This window comes from Budorcas taxicolor, chromosome 11, assembly GCF_023091745.1.
Source record: "Budorcas taxicolor isolate Tak-1 chromosome 11, Takin1.1, whole genome shotgun sequence".
NCBI lineage: Eukaryota > Metazoa > Chordata > Mammalia > Artiodactyla > Bovidae > Budorcas > Budorcas taxicolor.
This window is the reverse complement of record NC_068920.1, coordinates 91,892,496-91,913,839: the sequence shown is the minus strand read 5'-3', so window position 1 is coordinate 91,913,839 and position 21,344 is coordinate 91,892,496. Positions and strand designations below refer to the sequence as shown.

General features: G+C 36.4%; 1 protein-coding gene across 1 annotated transcript in view; it reads left to right on the top strand.

Moving 5' to 3' along the window:
- NRXN1 (neurexin 1) overlaps positions 1 to 21,344 on the top strand; it is a 1,203,402-nt gene that overhangs the window by 1,020,388 nt on the left and 161,670 nt on the right. The gene's annotated exons all lie outside the window — the stretch shown is intronic.

Genomic DNA, 21,344 nt, shown 5'->3' with positions numbered 1-21,344 from the left:
AATTTCCCTGTTACAGTATGTGTTTCTTGCAAGAAGTAATTCAAGGAAGTAACTAACTTACAAAATAAAACCCACTTTTCCTTAGTAGTTACACATAATTATGAAATGAAATATCTGTGATGCCCTCTGGGACCTTTTATAATTTATAACATCTACATATTTAAGCTGCACTTCAAACCTGTTCTGTAAATCTGGTGCTTTACAAATATATACTGAATTTAGTGTAATAAAATACTGTCTTCTCCTGAAAATACAGAATTCATAGGCAAGCACATTAATAATACACCCAGTACCTTTTAAAATACTGTCAATTAATAGATACAATAGATATTTCCTGAATTGATGTCATTTGAATCATCCAGGTCTTAAGACTACAATTATGAGAATGCACACCTTCAGTTACCAACGATAATAAGATAAAGGAATGGAAGATCTGGAAGCAAAGTAACTTAAATGTGAATGCAGTGTTATATAGCCCCTGCTAACCCTTAGCACATTTACTAAATTCTAATAGAAATGTAATTTTTATAATAACTGCAGCCATAGTGAAATAACAGGAGTCGATTGGATTTTAATCTAAAATCCAGATTAATCAATACCTATTTACTGAGAGGAAATCATTGCACTGGATACCACTGAAGACATAAAGTAGGATAAGGTCTAGACGCTGCCCCTGGGGTGTGGTCCTCTGTGAACAGTGGACCTGAACTTATAAAAGGACAAATCCTGTCACTCTTATATTACAGTGCTGCAGTTGCCTCTTGAAACGTAACTTGGTTTCACCAGTTAGCTCATTAAAATTATCTTAGTTCGTTAACTTTTCACTCTTGTTACACTTTCCAAACCAGTATCTTTAAGAACCGTGCTCTAGAGAATGTTAATAGTGACCTATGGCAGGAGAGAGGAAGCCCCACCCTCAAATTAGTTTGGGAACTTCTGGGTTAAATTAAGTTAAAAATATCTACACTTGGACTTTATATTAATACCATATTGAATCTCTAAAAGAGAAATACAGTATGCATTTCCCAAGCATACGTAAACAGAACCTAGTTTTCTGATGTACTAATAATGCATTTAGATAAATATTTTATGTTTTAAAAAACTTCTATACCTCATTATTTTAAAATATTTTATCTGATTATCAGCACTTTAATTGTGTACATACCAGATACTATATTCTAGGCATAGTCCAAAAAGCAATGACCTCTGTCTTTTTGTGGCATCAGTCAGTTCAGTCGCCCAGTCGTGTCCGACTCTCTACGACCCCATGGACTGCAGCACGCCAGGCCTCCCTGTCCATCACCAACTCCCAGAGTTCACTCAAACTCATGTCCATTGAGTCAGTGATGCCATCCAGCCAGCTCATCCTCTTCAATCCTCTTCTCCTCCTGCCTTCAATCTTTCCCAGCATCAGGGTCTTTTCCAATGAATCCGTTTTGTGGCCTGTTAATGTCCAATTTGAATACTAGTAGCTGAGACTGGAGCAGTATTAATTAACTTATAAAACTTATATAAAAGCACTCACCACAAAGGACTATAATGAAAACTTAACAAGTATTTGTATTTTTTTCTAGGCTTATATTTTTACACATATAGTGTCTTATGTACCAATTAAATGTTTTCTCAATATAAAATATATTTAAAAGTCAGAAGCTGGCAAAATCATGATAATTAAGGAGCAAATCTCTAGAAATACTCAATTTTGATTTCACCTTTTATATTTAGTCAAAGATTCTAAGAGTCCTTCCAGCAAAAAGTGTTTTAGATAAAATTAATAAATCAAAGGTGAGCAAAGTTGCAGTTCTTCTGAAGGATATAAGCAAGGGTAAACCACTGAATCTGCCCTCAAGGAAATTAGACCAGTTGTGAGGAATTTTGATATATACATATAAAAAGTTAATGAACAGCATGTAAAAAACTCAGGGGAGTCACCATGGTTGTCATCAAGCATTTTATTAATCATCTGCTCTGCCTGCATTTCAGCATGATATTGAGATAGGAAATAAGCCATGAAAATTTTAAATACCTTTTCTCTCGGAGCTTCATTGGCAACAGTGCTATGAAGACCGAATACAGATTTCTAAGTACGTGTCACCTAGATTAAAGTTTTTAGAACAAAGTGATCGTATATATAAATTCAATAGAAATGTTTAGGATATCTCTTTTATATTGGTTTGTAGTATGAGCATTTTTATTTTAAAAGGTTTTTGATTATTATTCATTAGAAAAACAGCTGGACCAATGCTTTTACCACTAAATCCTGTAATCAGAAAAGTGGGAACCAATTGACTATATTTGGTTCCTTTTTAAGTGCCTGCACTGCAAAATATAGGTAATGGGGTTGAAATTAGTAATTAACTATACCACTTAACCTTCCATTATAGTGCTTTGTGGTAAGTGCTTTTATATGAAGCAATTCATCTGGTAGCGACACTATATCTTTAATGAAAAGCATCTAAAGCATTGACCAGTACCGGTAGCCTATAATTGTCTGAAAGGCTTTCATAGAGAAACTAATTAGCAGAGGTAGATTTTATGCTCTTTTGGAGTGTATGAAATATTCTCATAACTCAACAATTCACATTAGAATAAATATTGAATTTTCTGAATAGCAGACCCAGTTTTCATTATGCTCTGTGCATGGAGGAAAGTATAGAAATAATATTTTGCAAATCATTTCAAGTTGAAAAAGTCATTTCTTGGTGCTTATCAGTTAAAGCTCTAGAATATAATGCATCATTAATCCCTGATTTGTTCCTAATTGCAGTTAGTAAAATTTTCTCTCTCAACCAAAATAGACTTCCTCTTCTCATGATGTTAATCCACAAAGCCTAACATAATTTTACTTGCCTTAATCCATATAAATCACGATTACCTTTGAGGTTAAACTTTTGGGTTCATTTTTCTACCACAGTGTGCCAAAAAGATGTTATTTATTCATTCTGTACAAAGTCAAATATCCATTTTATTCCTGTCCAAGGAATAAAATACATCAAATCAACAAACATGTACCATATTATAAGAACTTTCTAGACTTACCATCTGGTTACAGAGATACATAAAAATGTTCAAGATTAATGTATTATGTGAGAAAATACAAGTTTTATCATATCATATTCAGCTAATTTCTGAATAAGTCATGCTAAGAAAACAAAGAGATAAAATTAGTTCCAAGGAAGCAGAGCCATTATAGAGAGTGGTCTAGTTAAGGCTACGAAAAATATAGGAAATTTGATTTGGGTCTTGAAAGGCTAGATTTTTACTTCGAGGGTGACATGCATTCATTTTAATGGGATTAGCAGGAACAGATAGTGACAAAATAATTAGAAAGCTTTTAAAAAGCCCAGGTGTCAAATGATAAGGCCTAAAATAAGATGTGAGGGTGTGGGAAAAGAAAGAGATTGAACATAGAATACATTAGATCTCATGAAGAGCCAAGTAAAAGGAGAGTCAGTTCTACTTTTCAGTTCCTCTCTCTGTCTCTGTTTCTCTCTTAATCTAACCATGGATTATTTGATGTTCTGATGCTGCTGTGTGACCACCAGAATGCACTAGCTAACAATGAAATGAAAACCTGTGGTAGGAATGAGTATAGAAGACATAGTTTGGGTTTACTTAAAGTTTAGTCTCTTTGGAAACCTACAGATGTCAAATAAAATGGATTAGCCTCAAAGTTAGGAGTCCAGGGTTTAGTTGCTATTAGAGTTTAAATAAAGAAAAAGTGGCAGTCTGGAGCAGTGTAAAAATAAAGCAGATAGTTTAGGGATGGAAGAGTAGAAAGAAAGAGGAATAACTCAAGGGGAGACTTTAAGGAGCGGCTGTAAATGCTGTCTGCATGACCATTTAATTTGGCTCAAAGGTCTTATGGATATTATCTCTAACTCTTGGCTTTCTTTTCATCTTCAAAGGCTTGTAAAATATTTCAGAGCTCAAGAAAGGTCATATTGATGATTTCCCTTTAAATCCCTCAAACTTAATTTAGATTAATTCATTGATTTTTAGTTCAAGTCATGATTATTTATTGGTTAGGTATTTAAGCCATTCCATCCTTTAAAGTTTCCTATTTCATACTAAAGTGTTCATTGATTTGAGTATTTTTATATTTTTATATTTTAAACTGAAAATTTAGTCTGTGTGATACAATTCAGAAAAATCTATCTCATTTGTGATCATAGCCCTTGAAGGAGGAAGGAACTTCAAAGATCTTCTCTTCCAGCTTCTTCATTTTTTAGACAATAAAATGGAACCTTGGAGAGGTTGATGGATTTGATCAGTATCACTATGCTAGTTTGTAACAGAGACAAAACTACACGTAAAACTTGTCCACTAACTCTGTGTACTTTATACCGTCTGGGAGAGAGAAACCAAAATGAAGAGTGATCATTAGATGTATTCTCAACACAGCAAGGTACATTCTTCATAACTAAATATTGTGACTTACATGGTCAGTCATACTACTTCTGCTGACCCACAAAGACACACATACATACAATCTTATGAGTATTAAAAAAATAGTAACACATGGAATAAAAATAATTTTCTTATGAAGTCATAGTTTTCATCACTAAATTTTTGAATAACTCATTAGTAGGCTCTGATTAATTTTTAACCTTACTTTAAAAACTTTATTAGCAAATAGAGTAAACCATTTATGAATCATAATATTTTACTGTTCCTACAACACTCAACCTTTAGGTTGACATACTTTCAAACTTTATATATTTGTTAATTTATATATATTTCTCAGCAACATCACTTGAAACTTAATTTCAGTTACGAGAAGAGAAGTGGTTCATTAAGAGGATTTAGGTATTAGAATCCTTCAGGATTATTAAGGAGAAAAACTTTATCCTAATAGAAAACTTGCCCCTCTTGGTTAAATGTAGAGATACAGGAAAGGTATGACTGAGTTTTGTTTTCCTCCTACAAGGTTAAGGCAGTGAAAATCTAACTCACTTATGGAAAATGATAAACCACACAGAAGATTTGAATCATTCTTTAAATAAATCACCAACTTGAACTGACTCCAGTCCGCACAGAGTGTGGTCAGTTCAGTTCAGTTGCTCAGTCGTGTTCTGTTCTTTGAGACCCCATGGACTGTAGCACGTCAGGCTTTCCTGTCCATCACCAACTCCCAGAGCCTACTCAAACTCATGTCCATCACGTCGGTGATGCCATCCAACCATCTCATTCTCTGTCATCCCCTTCTGCTCCTGCATTCAATCTTTCCCAGCATCAGGGTCTTTTCCATTGAGTCAGTTCTTCACATCAGGTGGCCAAGTATTGGAGTTCAGCTTCAGCATCAGTTCTTCCAGTGAATATTCAGGACTGATTTTCTGGTTGGATGTCCTTGCAGTCCAAGGGACCCTGAAGAGTCTTCTCCAACACCACACTTCAAAAGTATCAATTCTTTGGTACTCAGCTTTCTTTATAGTCCAACTCTCACATGCATACATGACTACTGGAAAAACCATAGCTTTCACTAGATGGACCTTTGTTGGTAAAGTAATGTCTCTAGTATTTAATATGCTGTCTAGGTTGGTCATAGCTTTTCTTCCAAGAAGCAAACATCTTTTAATTTCATGGCTATAGTCACCATCTGCAGTGATTTTCAGTTCACTTCAGTTGCTCAGTCGTGTCTGACTCTTTATGATCCCATGAATTGCAGCACGCCAGGCCTCCCTGTCCATCACCAACTCCCTGAGTTCACTCAGACTCATTTCCATTGAGTCGGTGATGCCATCCAGCCATCTCATCCTCTGTCGTCCCCTTCTCCTCCTGCCGCCAATCCCTCCCAGCATCAAAGTATTTTCCAATGAGTCAACTCTCCGCATGAGGTGGCCAAAGTACTGGAGTTTCAGCTTTAGCATTATTCCTTCCAAAGAATACCCAGAACTGATCTCCTTTAGAATGGAATGGTTGGATCTCCTTGCAGTCCAAGGGACTCTGAAGAGTCTTCTCCAACACCATAGTTCAAAAGCATCAATTCTTCGGTGCTCAGCTCTCTTCACAGTCCAGCTCTCACATCCATACAGTGATTTTGGAGCTCCCCAAATAAAATCTCTCACTGATTCCATTGTTTCCCCATCTATTTGCCATGAAGAGATGGGACCGGATGTCATGATCTTAGTTTTCTGAATGTTGAGTTTTAAGCCAACTTTTTCACTCTCCTCTTTCACTTTCATCAAGAGGCTCTTTGGTTCTTCACTTTCTGCCATAAGGGTGGTGTCATCTGCATATCTGAAATTATTGATATTTCTCCCAGCAATCTTGATTCCAGCTTGTGCTTCATCCAGCCCAGCATTTCACATGATGTACTTTGCATATCAGATAAATACGCAGGGTGAAAATATACAGCCTTGATGTACTCCTTTCCCTATTTGGAACCAGTCTGTTGTTCCATGTCCAGTTCTAACTGTCGCTTCTTGGTATGCATACTGATTTGTCAGGAGGCAAGTGAGGTGGTCTGATATTCCCATCTCTTTAAGAATTTTCGACAGTTTGTTCTGATCCACACAGTCAAAGGCTTTGGCGTAGTCAATGAAGCAAAAGTAGATGTTTTTTCTGGAACTCTCGCTTTTTCAATGATCCAGTGGATGTTGTCAATTTGATCTCTGGTTCCTCTGCCTTCTCTAAATCCAGCTTGAACATCTGGAAGTTCATGGTCCATGTACTGCTAAAGCCTGGCTTGGAGAATTTTGAACATTATTTTGCTAGTGTGTAAGATGAGTGAAATTGTGTGGTAGTTTGAGCAGTCTTTGGCATTGCCTCTCTTTGGGATTGGAATGAAAACTGACCTTTTCCAGTCCTGTGACCACTGCTGACTTTTCCAGATGTATGGTACTTACATAATAAATTGTACTTAATAAATAATTGTTGAATAAATCCCATTTCCTCATTCAACTTCAATGTTAAATATTGCCTTTTGCTCATGGTTTTTAGCCAAAATATGCAGGTGTGCAGGGAAAATATTTATGTGAATATATAAATATTTGGCTATCTATTTGATATAGTTAATTGTTTACTCATCCAAATTTTCCAAAGGAAAGCTTTCATACTATGAGAAATCTGAAATTTCAAATACTATAGCAGTATTCAGTAGAATTAGTGACTAAAACTGTGACTTTTCCTTTGTTAATTATCTTCTTTCATTGTATTTAGTTTTTCTGAGGCTTTAGGGGCTTTTCTTAATGATCAAGCATAATGAACTTTTTATTGAGCAGTATATTAAACACATCTGCCTAAAATACTTAGCTTCAAAGAAACTGTATCCAAGGAGATAGAAAGAAATGATACATACTGACTTCTCACTTTTTCTTTTATATTCTCAGTGATCTGCATTTTTTTTCCTTTTGTAATATGAAAGATTTCTTTCAGTAACACAACCATATTAGGATTTTTAATTTTCTGACAAAAGAATGAGGAAGGTTCCTTAATGGTTTGGTGGGGTTTAGTGTCAATTAAATTATACAGGCTGGCAAGCATAGATAATATAAATTTATCTTATAATATGAATGGCAGCCCCCCTTTATGATTTTCTGAAGAGTCCCCCTGTATCTTCTTGTTCCCCATTATTTCCAAAGTATATTTTGGTTAATGACCATTAATAATTAATATCTTTTTATTATGATAAGCTTACGTTTTTATCATAATAAAGGAAGGTGTTGATTACTCCTGAAAAATACCTGTGTTAAACAGTGAAGGGCATTATTATAAACTTTGTAAATGTAACAAAAAATGTTTACTGAGGAATTGGGTTCAAGGGCTTTTCTTCAAAGGTATTGTCACGTGAATGAATCTACCTACTGGTTAGAAACAATGAATTACTTACGTCAGAAACAAACAAAAAATAGTTGCTGCTATAAATGAAAATTCAGTTTTGAAGACCTGAGGTGGAAATAGGTTTGAAGAAGCAGGTAAAGGCTGAAAGTCAGAGAAATTACATTTTAAAAGATATTAGGCTTTCAGGAAACTTCAGTTTTTGCAAGTGATTGGTTGATTTTAAAATTTATAGGTTTTGTGACAGTGATTTTGTAATTTGATTATTGTCCAAAAGTATCTTTAACAGTTTATAATTACCTGAGTTTAATGGAAGAACAGCCATGTTCTCAACTTCACAATGAGTGTTTCTCTTAATTTTTTCTCCAGCACTCTGACCCCTCATTGTATCAAGAGGTTTTATCAAATTGCCCAGTAATATTTATATATTCTTATGATAAATACAGATAACAACTAGTATTTTGGTGTAAGAATAAACATTTTTTTTAATATTCTGCTATTTTTTTTTTCTCAATTCTTAATGTCAGCATTTGAATACCACTTATGAGTAAGACTTGTACTTTTCCTAGTATTTCCCTTTGTCTACCATCTACCTACTTTTCTTCTCTTAGTAGCTCAGGAATTAGTTGAAATTCAATGTCAGTTTTTTTCTAGTCAACAATGGCAGTTGGTTCAAGAGGTAGCAGAGTGGCATAAAGGTAAAAATTTCATACAATGACGTCAAAGTCCTATATGGAGGACAAAAATTAGGTAGCTGTCTTCAATTTTAGACTAATTGTGGTTAATTTTTCTTAATCTCCTTTGAATCTCTGCCTATCTAAGACTCTGATAAATAGGGTATCTTACCTTTAGAAAAATATACATACATCTGCATGTACACAGAGTTATGCATATGATTGTTAGAAGTTGTGCCTCAGCATCCTTATGGCCCATTAACTTAGTTTCAGAACCTCTGCTTAGAACAAGCTTAAGGATGTTGACATTTTAGAGGAAAGAAATATAGTCTACTTAATGGACATATGAGGCAGAACCTCCTGCTACCCAAATGAAGCAAGCTTTCTATGAAATGTAACTGGGCTTTTTTTAAAAAAAAATCTTCTAATCATAATAACCTTCTCACCACTGATGTTGCCCTGGATATAACCTCTGCTAGTTTAGATAAAATGCTTTTTCTTTAATAGAACAAACCCAACTTTTGTTCTTCCAAGTTAAAAAAATTGGTTTCACAAATATGATTACAAGAATGTCGTAATCCTTCCAAAAAATGGATTTTGACCACTGATACACTATTTGATATAATTCAGGCATTGGTGCATTGCATAATAAATATGCTTAAAATCAATATGCACGATTTGAAGGTCTCATTCAGATAGATCTATTGATAAAACATCTGAAGATTGTTAAGTATGATGATGAAATAAGTGTCCAATGTAGTCAAGACAACGAGTATTGATCAGACACCTTTGGAAAATATTAGTTTTTATTATTATGAGGACAAGGTAGTAAAACCTTTTGCATGTGTAGAAAAAACTTTAGAACTCATGGAGAAAGATAGATTAACTATTTTTCTCCCTGCACTAGTAATTTTTTACCTTTTTCTCCCTGTCACATTCTTAAACTTGATAGTTTATTCTCTTATACATGTACTGAACTCATTCCAAGAGAACATTGACAACACACTCCTTCCTTTTCATGAAAAGTAAATCCTTAACATAAAGAATGTTATAACCAAGTTAGAAAAATATGTATTCAGGGTTCTATATTATGAATGAACTACCTCAAATGTGACAAACAAATGTATTTTGGACACTGTCCAAAGTTTATAATTTAAAAAAAAATCTTTAGGGCAAGTATTGACAAACTTTTACTATAAAAAGCCAGATAGTGAATACTGTCCTATTTGCAGCATGTAATCTTTGTTACAACTACTAAATTCCACCACTGTAGGTCAGCAGCTTCAATAGATAATAAATAAATAATGGGTACGACAGTCCAATCCAGTATTATTGCCTGGAGAATTCCATGGACAAAGGGGCCTGGTGGGCTACAGTCCATGGGGTTGCAAAGATCTGGACACTGCTGAGCGACTCACACACACACACACACACACACACACACACACACACACATGGCTAAGTTCCAATAAATCTTTATTTATAAAAATTGACAGAGGGACACATTTAACATGTAGGCCATAGTTTATTGACCCCTGATGTAAAGGCATGACAGAAGGAAATAGGAACCAACCTGGAAGTGCTCTTACTGGTCAGAACTGGACCTATTTGAGCAACAAAATAAGTACAATATTGAGTTTTAACCCAAATAATGAAATAAATATCTGTGAGCATGTACTGATATTAAGTAATGGAATAGATAGATAGATAGATAGATATGTGAGGAAGCAGGGACACTGTTATGGAAGAATTCCAATAACCAAATGTAGAAGGATGATGGCAGCAGAAATTACTTTGAAGCATTAGAACTTCAAAGTAATAATTATTGAAGGCAAGATACTCACATTATATGCTAAATTACTGGATCAAAGTTTGAGTAAAGACTAGTAATTTATATATAGTCTAAATGTGTCTCCTCAGATGTGAAGAAAAGACTTTTGGACTCAGTGGGAGAAGGCGAGGGTGAGATGATTTGAGAGAATAGCATTAAAACATGTACATTACCATATGTAGAATAGATGGCCAGTGCAAGTTCAATGCATAAAGCAGGGCCCTCAAAGCCAGTGCTCTGGGACAACTCAGAGGGATACATAGGGGAGGAAGGTGGGAGGGGGTTTCAGGATGGGGAAACGCATGTATACCTGTGGCCAGTTCATGTTGATGTATAGCAAAAACCATCATAATATTTTAATTATCTTCTAATTAAAATTAATTAAAGTAAACAAATAAATGTGTCTCTTGCAAGGGGAAGATAGAAACTTTCCACAGAGAAATCCAGCAGACCACCTTAACTAAATGCTTGAGTTACATATCACAATTAATAAGAAATATGACCTGATGCACCTCCTGATATAATACACTGAGAAATGCACATCATTTCTCTGTTACTCTGTGTATTCTCAATAAAAAATTTGTGACCGCAGTCTTATCCTGACAAATACAGTGTGGGAATCTGGATTGGATCTTGGAACACAAAAATGACATTAGTTAAAAGCTAGTAAAACCAAGTAAAGTCTTTAGTTAATAGCATACTAACAATGTCAATTTCTTAGTTCTGATAATGGTGTAATGGTTAAGATACTAGCAGTAGGTTAAACTGGATACAAGTTATATAGAACTCTCATTACTATCTTTTACAACTTTTATTTAACATTTTTAATAAAAAACTTTAGAGTTTAATTTAAAAGTATATTTTACTCAATTCTGTATAACATTACTCTAGGAAAAAAAAAGATTTTAAGCCACAAAACTTCTTGCCTTTGTAAAACTGGTAAGTCAGATGTAATTATTGTGACTAAATTATACATTAATATGTTTATATGGTTATTAGGCAAATACAGTTATTTCTAAGGAGTATAAGCCTAATTTCTATAACAATCCAAAGGTGTAACCTAGCCTAATATTTTAGTTCTTAATTAAGATGGAGTGACATAATAAATGTGAAAAGCTTTTGAAGTATGAAGCCTTTAAATAGGCCATATATTAAAATTTAAATTATGATGATGAATATTTTGTGTCAGATTTAGCCTCATGGGTTGAACATTTCTCAAAGAAAGACTTTCATCTTAAGCATTTAAAAGTCTGTTTAGTTTTAGCCTTATGAGTTTTACAGCATTAGAAAGAATCTGAGTTTCCTATCCCCATCCTCCAAGTATGAGACTAACTTTCCTCATATTAAGTATTATTGAAATAATTTGTCATCTTGAGCATATTATCTGTACTGGTGGCCTGAACATTTAAAATGTCCACTGAGACCCCCAAAAGTGAATATACATAATATAAGTCTGTCTAGATATTACCATATGTATTTCCAATGAAGCAATGAAGCATTTTAGCTAGATTTATGAGATATAAAACTGGACAGAATAGAGGAACATTTAGCTTCACTTTTCTACATGGTGTGAACTAACTGATAACATGCCATAGTAATTTTTCAGGGTCACCTTTGCTGAAACATTTTAAAAGTCCACGTGGAGTCTTCAGGTCTCTCATTTATTATTTTTATTGTTCAGTTTGGCAGAGGAGTTGGATGAAGGTGTATTTTCTAATTGGAGAAATAAATAGAAGCTTTTTAAAATGCACAGGTTTGCTTTGTGCAAAAGAGGGACAATATGGTGGCAACCCCAGTAGGAAGCAGACCTGGAGACCATTACATGAGGCTTGGGCTTGATGGAAGTGAAGCTCACACAAAAGATTGAATCCATTACATTGACTCAACAAGGAAATTGTTGTTGCTCAAGGATTGGGGTGAAGAGGTAAAGAGAACTTACCCCAAATCCCAGACATTCAAAGGGCTCCTTTCAGTTCTTGCCTTGATAGGATCTATAATCTGCAACAGTGAGTTAGGTATTCTGTGCTGGACTCTCCATACTGGAACTGTGGTGGTTTTTCTACATACATTTTCTCATTAACATAAAATCTTATAAGGCAGCTTTTAGTTTCTCCTTTGGATAGAGGAGTAAACACAGAGAAATTAGATTACTTGCCAAGGTCACACACCCTAACACTCAGTCCAGGGCTCTGAAGTATTGTGTAGTGTTGTCTACACTATTTATTCTTACTCCTGGTAAGAAGAAAATTTATTCTTGGTTCCCGCAAGATTGCACATTTGTTGTGCTGAGGTCCTAATACCAATGGTTACTCTTTTTTCTGCCCAGATCTTGAAAGGACATTCAAGTGTCCCTTGGAATTTGTCCCTTGCAATTATGTCCTCCTTTTTTTTTCTTGGTTATTATTAATCTCAATGCAGAAATGAGTGCCGAATCCAACTTGTATACTCCTTTTAAACCCTAAAATTGTGATAGAAAATATGGATTACACATCAAATGACCAAGCTTTAGACTTACACTGTAGACTCAGCACAAGATTAAAGGTGGCTTAAGACCGAAGATTCAGGAGTCAGACTATCTGGGTTCAAATCTTAGTTGCAGCTCTTTGTAGATACATGACTTCTTGCTCAATTCTCTAACCTCCTTTTATACTTCAGATTTTTGATCTGTAAAACAGGTTAACGACAGTACTTACCTCATAGGGCTGTTTGAATTTTCAAGGAGTTATTAGTTTCAAAATACTTAGTTGTTAGTAAAAATCCTGGTGAGTAGTAAGTACTCAAAAAATCAGAGTAGTTTAGTTTTGCAATTCTGTAACTGCAATAGGTACTAACATCCCCATGTTAATGTGTATTTTCTTCTGGGAAAAGTTTGTCCTGTCTTTGCTGCCAGACATGACTCACGTATATGGAGATGAGTCTTTCCAGAAACCTCAGACATGTCATTACCCACCCCATCCCTGGTGCCCTCCAAACCCACCGTAAGCCAAAACACCACAAAGACATCACTAAGGAAGGGCAGAACTCAAGGTAAATAAGTAACATAGAAAACATTTTCTGGTTTAATTTAAGGAAAAGAGTGTTGTGTGGTACTGAAGGAAGATTTCATGGAGGATAGGAATGTGGATCAGGTGTTGGTGAATTATTTGAAGTATAATACGTGAGCGTTAGGGAACCCATGCTAGTGATGGACAGGCCACTGCATATAGTTATGCAATTACTATTTTTGAGTTACTTATGTTGTTGTTTAATCACTAAGTCATGTCTGACTCTTCGCAACCCCATGGACTGTGGCCCCAAGGCTCCTCTGTCCATGGGATTTCCCAGGCAAGAATACTGGAGTGGGTTGCCATTTCCTTCCCCAGCGGATCTTCCTGATCCAGGGATCGAACCCAGGTCTCCTGCATTGCAGGTAGACTCTTTGCCGTCTGAGCTACCAGGGAAGTTCTGAGTTAACTATAGGCACTCACCAATATCCCATCAGAGGGGATGTTGGAAGCTGGAATCCAGTCTGTGCATGGGTCAGCAAGCCATGTGTCCCGACACAGGGGATGTCCTCTAAAGATTGAGCTGGCTTTTCCTCTGTACCAAGCACCTTCAACTTGTCAAACCTTTTGTCTGGTCTTTAACCATCAGGAGAGTCTCTATTTTCAATTCTCCTTAACAGTGCTCTCTAATTAGGAGACCATAAACCTTCAAAGAAGCACAATTCTGAGGGAGAAAAGAAACACTGGTAATAGTTACTCCTATATAACAGGCACATACCAACACTGCCCTGGGCAATCCAGAACATTTGTCACTTTACCTGTAAGCTGCCCGGTAGAACTGAGACTTGTCTCTTACCTGAAGAAACTAGAATTAATCTTAGTCATTATACTAGGTGGATGGGTTTATTCCTGTTCAGGTGGGGAAGCTGAATATATCAAATTAATAAAATTAAATATTATTACATAAATAATAGTTCAAAATAAATAATTCTGGTTAAAATAATTTCAAACAAATTTGAAATTATTACAGCTCTTCCTACTCCAAGTATTTTAAAATATCAACACATTCTCAGTCACTCGTAAATCTTATGCTGAATATCCTCTTTTGCTTAATCATTTCATGTGTCATAAATTATGTTTATTTTTTATTCAAAATAGTTTTTTACTCTGCCTAAAGATATCTTCCTCAAATATTTATTTCATGCTGAATTAGAAAGCATTGATAAAAGGTAAGCAACTAGAATTTTTCTTTAAAGCATCAGAAAATGGATAAAATTATTTAAAATGCTAACAATAGACCCAAATCTTAGACCTATCCATTACTTTAAAACGTTTTACACTAAGGAGGTAATGGAGCCCAAAAGCCTCTAGTCCTTCTTTGATCCATCAATGAGCCTGAATTAAGACCCACTTTATGGTTGGCCTATGCTGTGCTAAACCTGGTGGGAAACAGAAAAACAAACATACTGTCTTTGTCCTATAAGAGTTTGAAGTATAACTTGGGAGGAAAGTTAAATCAGTTAGGGAAGCATGAATTGTATGGGCAATGTGAGATTGCATAGCACAAAAGGTAAACTTGAGAACTGGAGGAGATATGAAGTAGAGAGGAGAATACATGTTTAGTGCATAAGAGAAGTGAAGTCTGAATGGACATGTATTGGTGAAAAGCCCATTCCAGTCAGAAGAGAGAATGAACCTAAGAACACAGGTGGTTAAAGATTCCCACACAGCACAAAGAATGGTTGTGCTCTCTGTGATGGGATATTTATAGCTTCATTGCAATCCTGGCTTTCCAGGTGGTGCTAGTGGTAAACAACCCACCTGCCAACGCAGAAGATGTAGGAGATGTGGGTTCAGTCCCAAGGTTGGGAAGATCACCTGGAGGAAGACATGGCAACCCACTCCACTGTTCTCGCCTGGAAAATCCCACGGACAGAGGAATCTGGCAGGCTGTGGTCCATTGGTTTCCCGAGAGTCAGACATGACTGAGGCAACTTAGCACACACTTTACAATCCTAGTAACTAAAGCTGAGGGAGTAATTTAAAAAGGACAATCAGAACCACTTTCTTCCAGAATTCATAGGTTTTTCAGGGATATCTGACCTGCAACAAGAGGTTGCTTTTGGGAGGCGGTTTAACATGGACCTAGTCTTAGGAGATAGCCCACAGATTGACAGCTTGAGTTCCCAAGGGCTTTTGAGAGAATTTGTACACATTTCTGAATCTATCATGATAAAGGGAAATTAGCAGTGTCTACCTGGACAAGACTGATAACTGGAGCTAATTGTAAATTTCTGTTGAATTTTAATATATTCTGAGTGAATAAGTAGTGATGAGCATAACTGTTTCATTTTCACAAAAATTTATATTCTTGATTGTAATTGAATTCTTGCTCTGTTTCTGAGTTATACCTCCCCAAATCATCTTACCCTTTGACATTCCTAGCATGCTATTAATAACATAGTTTATATTATTATTATATCAAAATCATCCTACTTGTCCCATCAAAGCACTGAATCCAATGGTAGGCACTAGTTTCCAGTAATCCTTTCAAAGATTCCCCAGTTTCCATCATTTTTCTATCTGCACTTGTATCATTTTAGTTATGTAACCTTTATAACAATTTTCCTATTATCAGCTATCATTGTTGTTGAGTGGCTAAGTCATGTCCAACTCTTTGTGACCCCATGGACTGCAGTAGGCCAGGTGTCTGCCCTCCACTGTCTCCAGGAGTTTGGTCAACATGTCCATTGAATGATGCTATCTAAACATCTCATCTTCTGCTGCCCTCTTCTTTTGTTTTCAGTATTTCCCAGCATCAGGGTCTTTCCAATGAGTCAGCTCTTTGTATCAGGTGACTAAAGTATTGGGTCTTCAACTTCAGCGTTAGTCCTTCCAATAAGATTCAGAGTTAATTTCCTTTAAGATTGACCTGGTTTGATCACTTTCAAGTCCAGGAGAGACTCAAGAGTCTTTTAGCACCACAGTTTGAAAGCATTAATTCTTATGGCACTCAGCCTTCTTTATAGTCCAACTCTCACATCTGTACATGACTACTGGAAAATCCATAGCTTTAACTATATGAACATTTGTCAGCAAACTGATGTCGCTGCTTTTTAATACACTGTCTAGGTTTATCACAGGTTTCCTTCCAAAGAGCAAATGTTAATTTCACAGCTGCAATCACTGTCCACAGTGATTTTGGAGCCCAGGAAAATAAAATCTGTCACTGCTTTCACTTTTTCTCCATTTGCCGTGAAGTGATGGGACTGGATGCCATGATCTTATTTTTTTGAATGTTGAGTTTTAAGCCAGCTTTTTCACTCTTCTCTTTCACTCTCATCAAGAGGCTTAGTTCTTTATTTTCTGTCATTAGAGTGATATCATCTGCATATCTGAGGTTGCTGATATTTCTCCCAGCAATCATGGTTCCAGCTTGTGATTCATCCGGCCCAGCATTTTGCATGATGTACTCTGCATAGAAATTAAATAAGCAGAGTGACAATATAGGGCCTTAGCATACTCCTTTCCGAATTTAGAACCAGTCAATTCTTCCATGTCCGATTCTTACTGCTGCTTCTTGACCCACATACAGGTTTCTCAGGAGACAGGGGGTCTGTCTCCTGTAAAGTGGTCTGATACTCCCATCTCTTTAAGAATTTTTTCACAGTTTGTTGTGATTCACACATTCAAAGGCTTTAGCATAGTCAGTGAAGAAGTAGACATTTTTCTGGAACTCCCTTGCTTTCTGCATGAGCCAATGAATGTTGGCAGTTTAATCACTGGTTCCTCTGCCTCTTCAAAACCCAGCCTGTACATTCGGAAGTTCTCAGTTCATGTACTGCTAAGCTTGAGAAATTTTGTGCATAACCCTATGAGCATGTGAAATGAGCACAACTGTACGGTAGTTTGACTATTTTTTGGTATTACTCTTTGGGGATTAGAATGAAAATTGACCTTTTCCAGTCTTGTGGCCACTGCTGAGTTTTCCAAGTTTGCTAACATATTGAGTGCAGCACAGCATCCTCTTTTAGTATTTTAAATAGCTCAGCTGGAATTTCATTACCTCCATTAGCTTTGCTCATAGTAAAGCTTCCTAAGGCACACTTGACTTCACACTCCAGGATTTCTGGCTCTAGGTGAGCAACCACAACACTGTGGTTATCCAAGTCTCTAAAACCTTTTTCACATATTTCTTTTGTGTATTATTGCCACCTCTTCTTAATCTCTTTTCCTCTTTTAGATCCTCACCATTTCTGTCCTTTATTATGCCCATCCTTGCATGAAACGTTCCCTTGATATCTCCAATTTTCTTGAAGCGATCTCTAGTCTTTCTCAGTCTATTGTTTTCCTCTATTCCTTTGCAGTATTCACTTCAGAAAGCTTTCTTATCTCTTTGGATAAGAGATTCTCTGGAACTCTGCATTCATTTGGGTGTATTTTTCCTTCTCCTTTGCCTTTCACTTCTCTTCTTTCCTCAGCTATTTATAAAGACTCCTCAGACAACCCCTTTGCCTTCTTGAATTTCTTTTTCTTTGGGATGATTTTGATCACTACCTCTTGTACAATGTTGCAAACTTCCATCCATAGTTCTTCAGGCACTCTGTCTACCAGATCTAATCTCTTGGACTTATTTGTCACCTCCACTGTATAAGGAGTTTGATTTAGGTCATACCTGACCTTACTTTTACCACCAGACATTTCCACAACTGAGCATCATTTCCACTTTGGCTCAGCCACCTCATTCTCTCTGGAGCTACTGGTAATTGCCCTCAACTTTTCCCCAGTAGCGTATTGGAGCAACCTCGGGGCTCATCTTCCAGTGTCATATCTTTTTGCCTTTTCATACTGCCTCTGGGGTTCTCCAGGCAAGAGTACTGGAGTGGGTTGCCATTCCTCCTCCAGCGGACCACACTTTGTCAGAACTCTTCACTATGATCCATCCATCTTGGCTGGCCCTGTGAAGCATGGCTCATAGCTTCATTGAATTACACAAGCCCCTTTGCCATGACAAGGCTGTGATACATGAAGGGGAGTGTCAGCTATAGACTATATTCATTCTGTTAACCCATTCGGTGTATGGCCAAGATGCTTATCTTGCTTAAATTACTTTGATATATATCTCTTCCTGCTCCTCAATTCTTCAGTGACTCCCAAAGTAGACTACAGAAGGGGTAGAATTTGTGGGGGTGAAGAGTTGTGCGTGGGTGATTGAGTCACTAAATCATGTCTGACTCTTGTGACCCCTTGGATGATAGCCCGCCAGGCTCCTCTATCCATGGGATTTCCCAGGCAAAAATATTGGAATAAGTTGCCATTTCCTTCTGCAGGGGATATTCCCAACCCAGGCCTCCTGAATTGTAGGAGGATTCTTTACCAACTGAGCCAACAGGGATGCTGTGAAGAGAGCTATGTAGTAGAATCAAATGTCTTTCTCTCAGGTCTGATGTTTTCCACTTTGGAATCTTATTTTTCATATTTTATTTTTTGTTTTCTATATTAGACTTTTTTTTAAATATGATTTTTCCAATTTACATTGTTCTAAGTAGCACTCATAATGGTAACCAATTTCTTACCTTTGCAATAGGAAACCGAAGATTATAGCTGTTTGTTTTTTGCTCTTTTTGTAATTTCAGTTTCATAGTTTGAACTTGACTGTTATTTGTCTATATTGAATATACCTAAAAGCCACTTATTAGAAAAACTAAGTTTAATGATTGATTGCATCTAGAGTATTTTAATGTATAGCCAAACCAAAACAAATCCAAACATTAAGGTCTATTGTATTTGCTCATAATGTGTGATAATATTCTTTATTTACTTTTTCATTTCCCTTAAAAAGTAAATAACATAAACAATAGTAGTTTTATGAGATAATTTACTCCCACTCTTAATGAACCATGGTACCTTTCTTATTCTCTAATTCTCTTGTGGTGCTCAAGAGACCAATCTCTCAAGGTTATCAAACCCAAACTGAACAGGTTGAGAATTGGACCAGATTCCACTTTTAAAGTTTGTTTCATTCCTACAGGTCTGTGATTCCATGCAGTCTGTGAAAGCAATAATAGCCATCATAGAGTTAACAATGCCTGTGTACCAGAACCTGTACTCAGGTGTTTTCAGTCAGTTCAGTTCAGTTGCTCAGTCGTGTCTGACTCTTTGCTATCCCATGGACTGCAGCATGCCAGGCCTCCCTGTCCATTATCAACTCCTGGAGTTTACTCAAACTCATGTCCATTGAGTCGGTGATGCCATCCAACCATCTCATCCTCTGTTGTTCCCTTTTCTTCTCGCCTTCAATCTTTCCCAGCATCAGGGTCTTTTCAAATGAGTCAGCTCTTCATATCAAGTGGCCAAAGTATTGGAGTTTCAGCTTCAACGTCAGTCCTTCCAATGAACATTGAGGACTGATTTCCTTTAGGATGGACTGGTTTAATTTCCTTGCAGTCCAAGGGACTCTCAAGAGTCTTCTCCAACATCACAGTTCAAATGCATCAATTCTTCAGTGCTCAGCTTTCTTTACAGTCGAACTCTCACATCCATACCTGACTACTGGGAAAACCATAGCCTTGACTAGACAGACCTTCATTCTTACAAATAATCTTGCAATTTATCCCAATTTTACAGGTTTGATGACACTTGGTATGTTAACATGTCTTTGAGTTGAGTACATTACTGAGAGTTGAACCTGAGATTTTTTAATCCTCATAAAATCAAATAGATTTGATTATCTCTTTCCACAAATGTTAATAGCCCTATAGTTTAAATATATAGAAAAATCAAGATTTCACAGATTTGAAACTGGAAACTTTCTTGGAACTATTTAAAGGAGACTTTTCTTTTTCTGTGAGAAATGTGTAGGCTACACGTGCTATAATTTTCACCTATGTTATTGTGACCAACGTCGAGTGTTTAAAAAGCTGTGTATTCTTGATAGTATGCTCTGTTGTGACCCTTTCCTTAGTCATGAGATAAAGTTTCTTTGTCATCACATAAAAAGTATGGCAACCTAAAATCTTTGTTTTAGAGTCTAGTCAAAAAAGTATCTCTGGCTATGGATGTCATTAGTAACAGGCTTGGGACCTTTACCCTTGCTTTTTTTAGCATACCGCACTGCCAGCTAAAGAGCAAAACATATTTGCATAGACCTCTTTTGGCATAAACTTTATTAAATACCAAGTTATTACAACATATAGTGCAGCATATCTGTAATTTTGTCTATTTTTTTTATGTAATATTGAACATACAATGCACTCACTTATGTCTGAGAGCTTATATGTGATGTTTCTCCTCAGAATGCCCAAGAAATTCTTAAAAAAGATTAGTAGTCCCATGACTTTTTTGACTCCCAGTTTTGCTATCCAAACTAGAACTGTTGTGTCCCTATAAATAGTTAGCAGAATTATTATGTCAAATTTGATAAAGGGAATTGACTTTATATATAAACCAACTATTTCTTGTTTTCCCAATGTATTAATTAGAAAAGCAATCACTGCTGTGGCTACCTATTTTCCCTTTCGAAAAGCAGGATTGGGAGAGAATGGAGACTAGAATCACTAAACTTGTATTAGAATGGAAAATGGAATCAATAAGTAAGTTTCCCCTCTTAATGGGGAAGAGGCTGGGAGCATGAGATAGGCCTGATAGATCCCAAGGTGGAGAGATTTGGTAAGGCGAAGGGCAAAGGATAGTTGAAGAGAAAAGTGCGTGGGAGGGTACAGGTCATTCATTTATCTAGTAACTCATCCAAAACATTCCTTTAATACCTCCCATGTGCCTGGTACTCTGCAGGGAATACAGAGGTGACCAGAAACAGACGCAGTTCTTCTCATGAGTTTACAGTTTGTTGGAGAGAACACGTTATTTCAAATACCCCCTCCACATAAAGAGTAGAAAATAAACTGGTGGGGGCCGGAATGAATGTCTAGTGCTAAAGTAGCAGGTGCTACAGCAGTCCAGATGTTGGTTGGACTAGAGCATGGGGAGTGGAGAGGGAAAGACACTGATGTTGAGAATGAAGGCATGGCTCTTCTTCAGACTCCAGGCACGTTAGAAAAAAGCAGAAGTCAAGGTCAG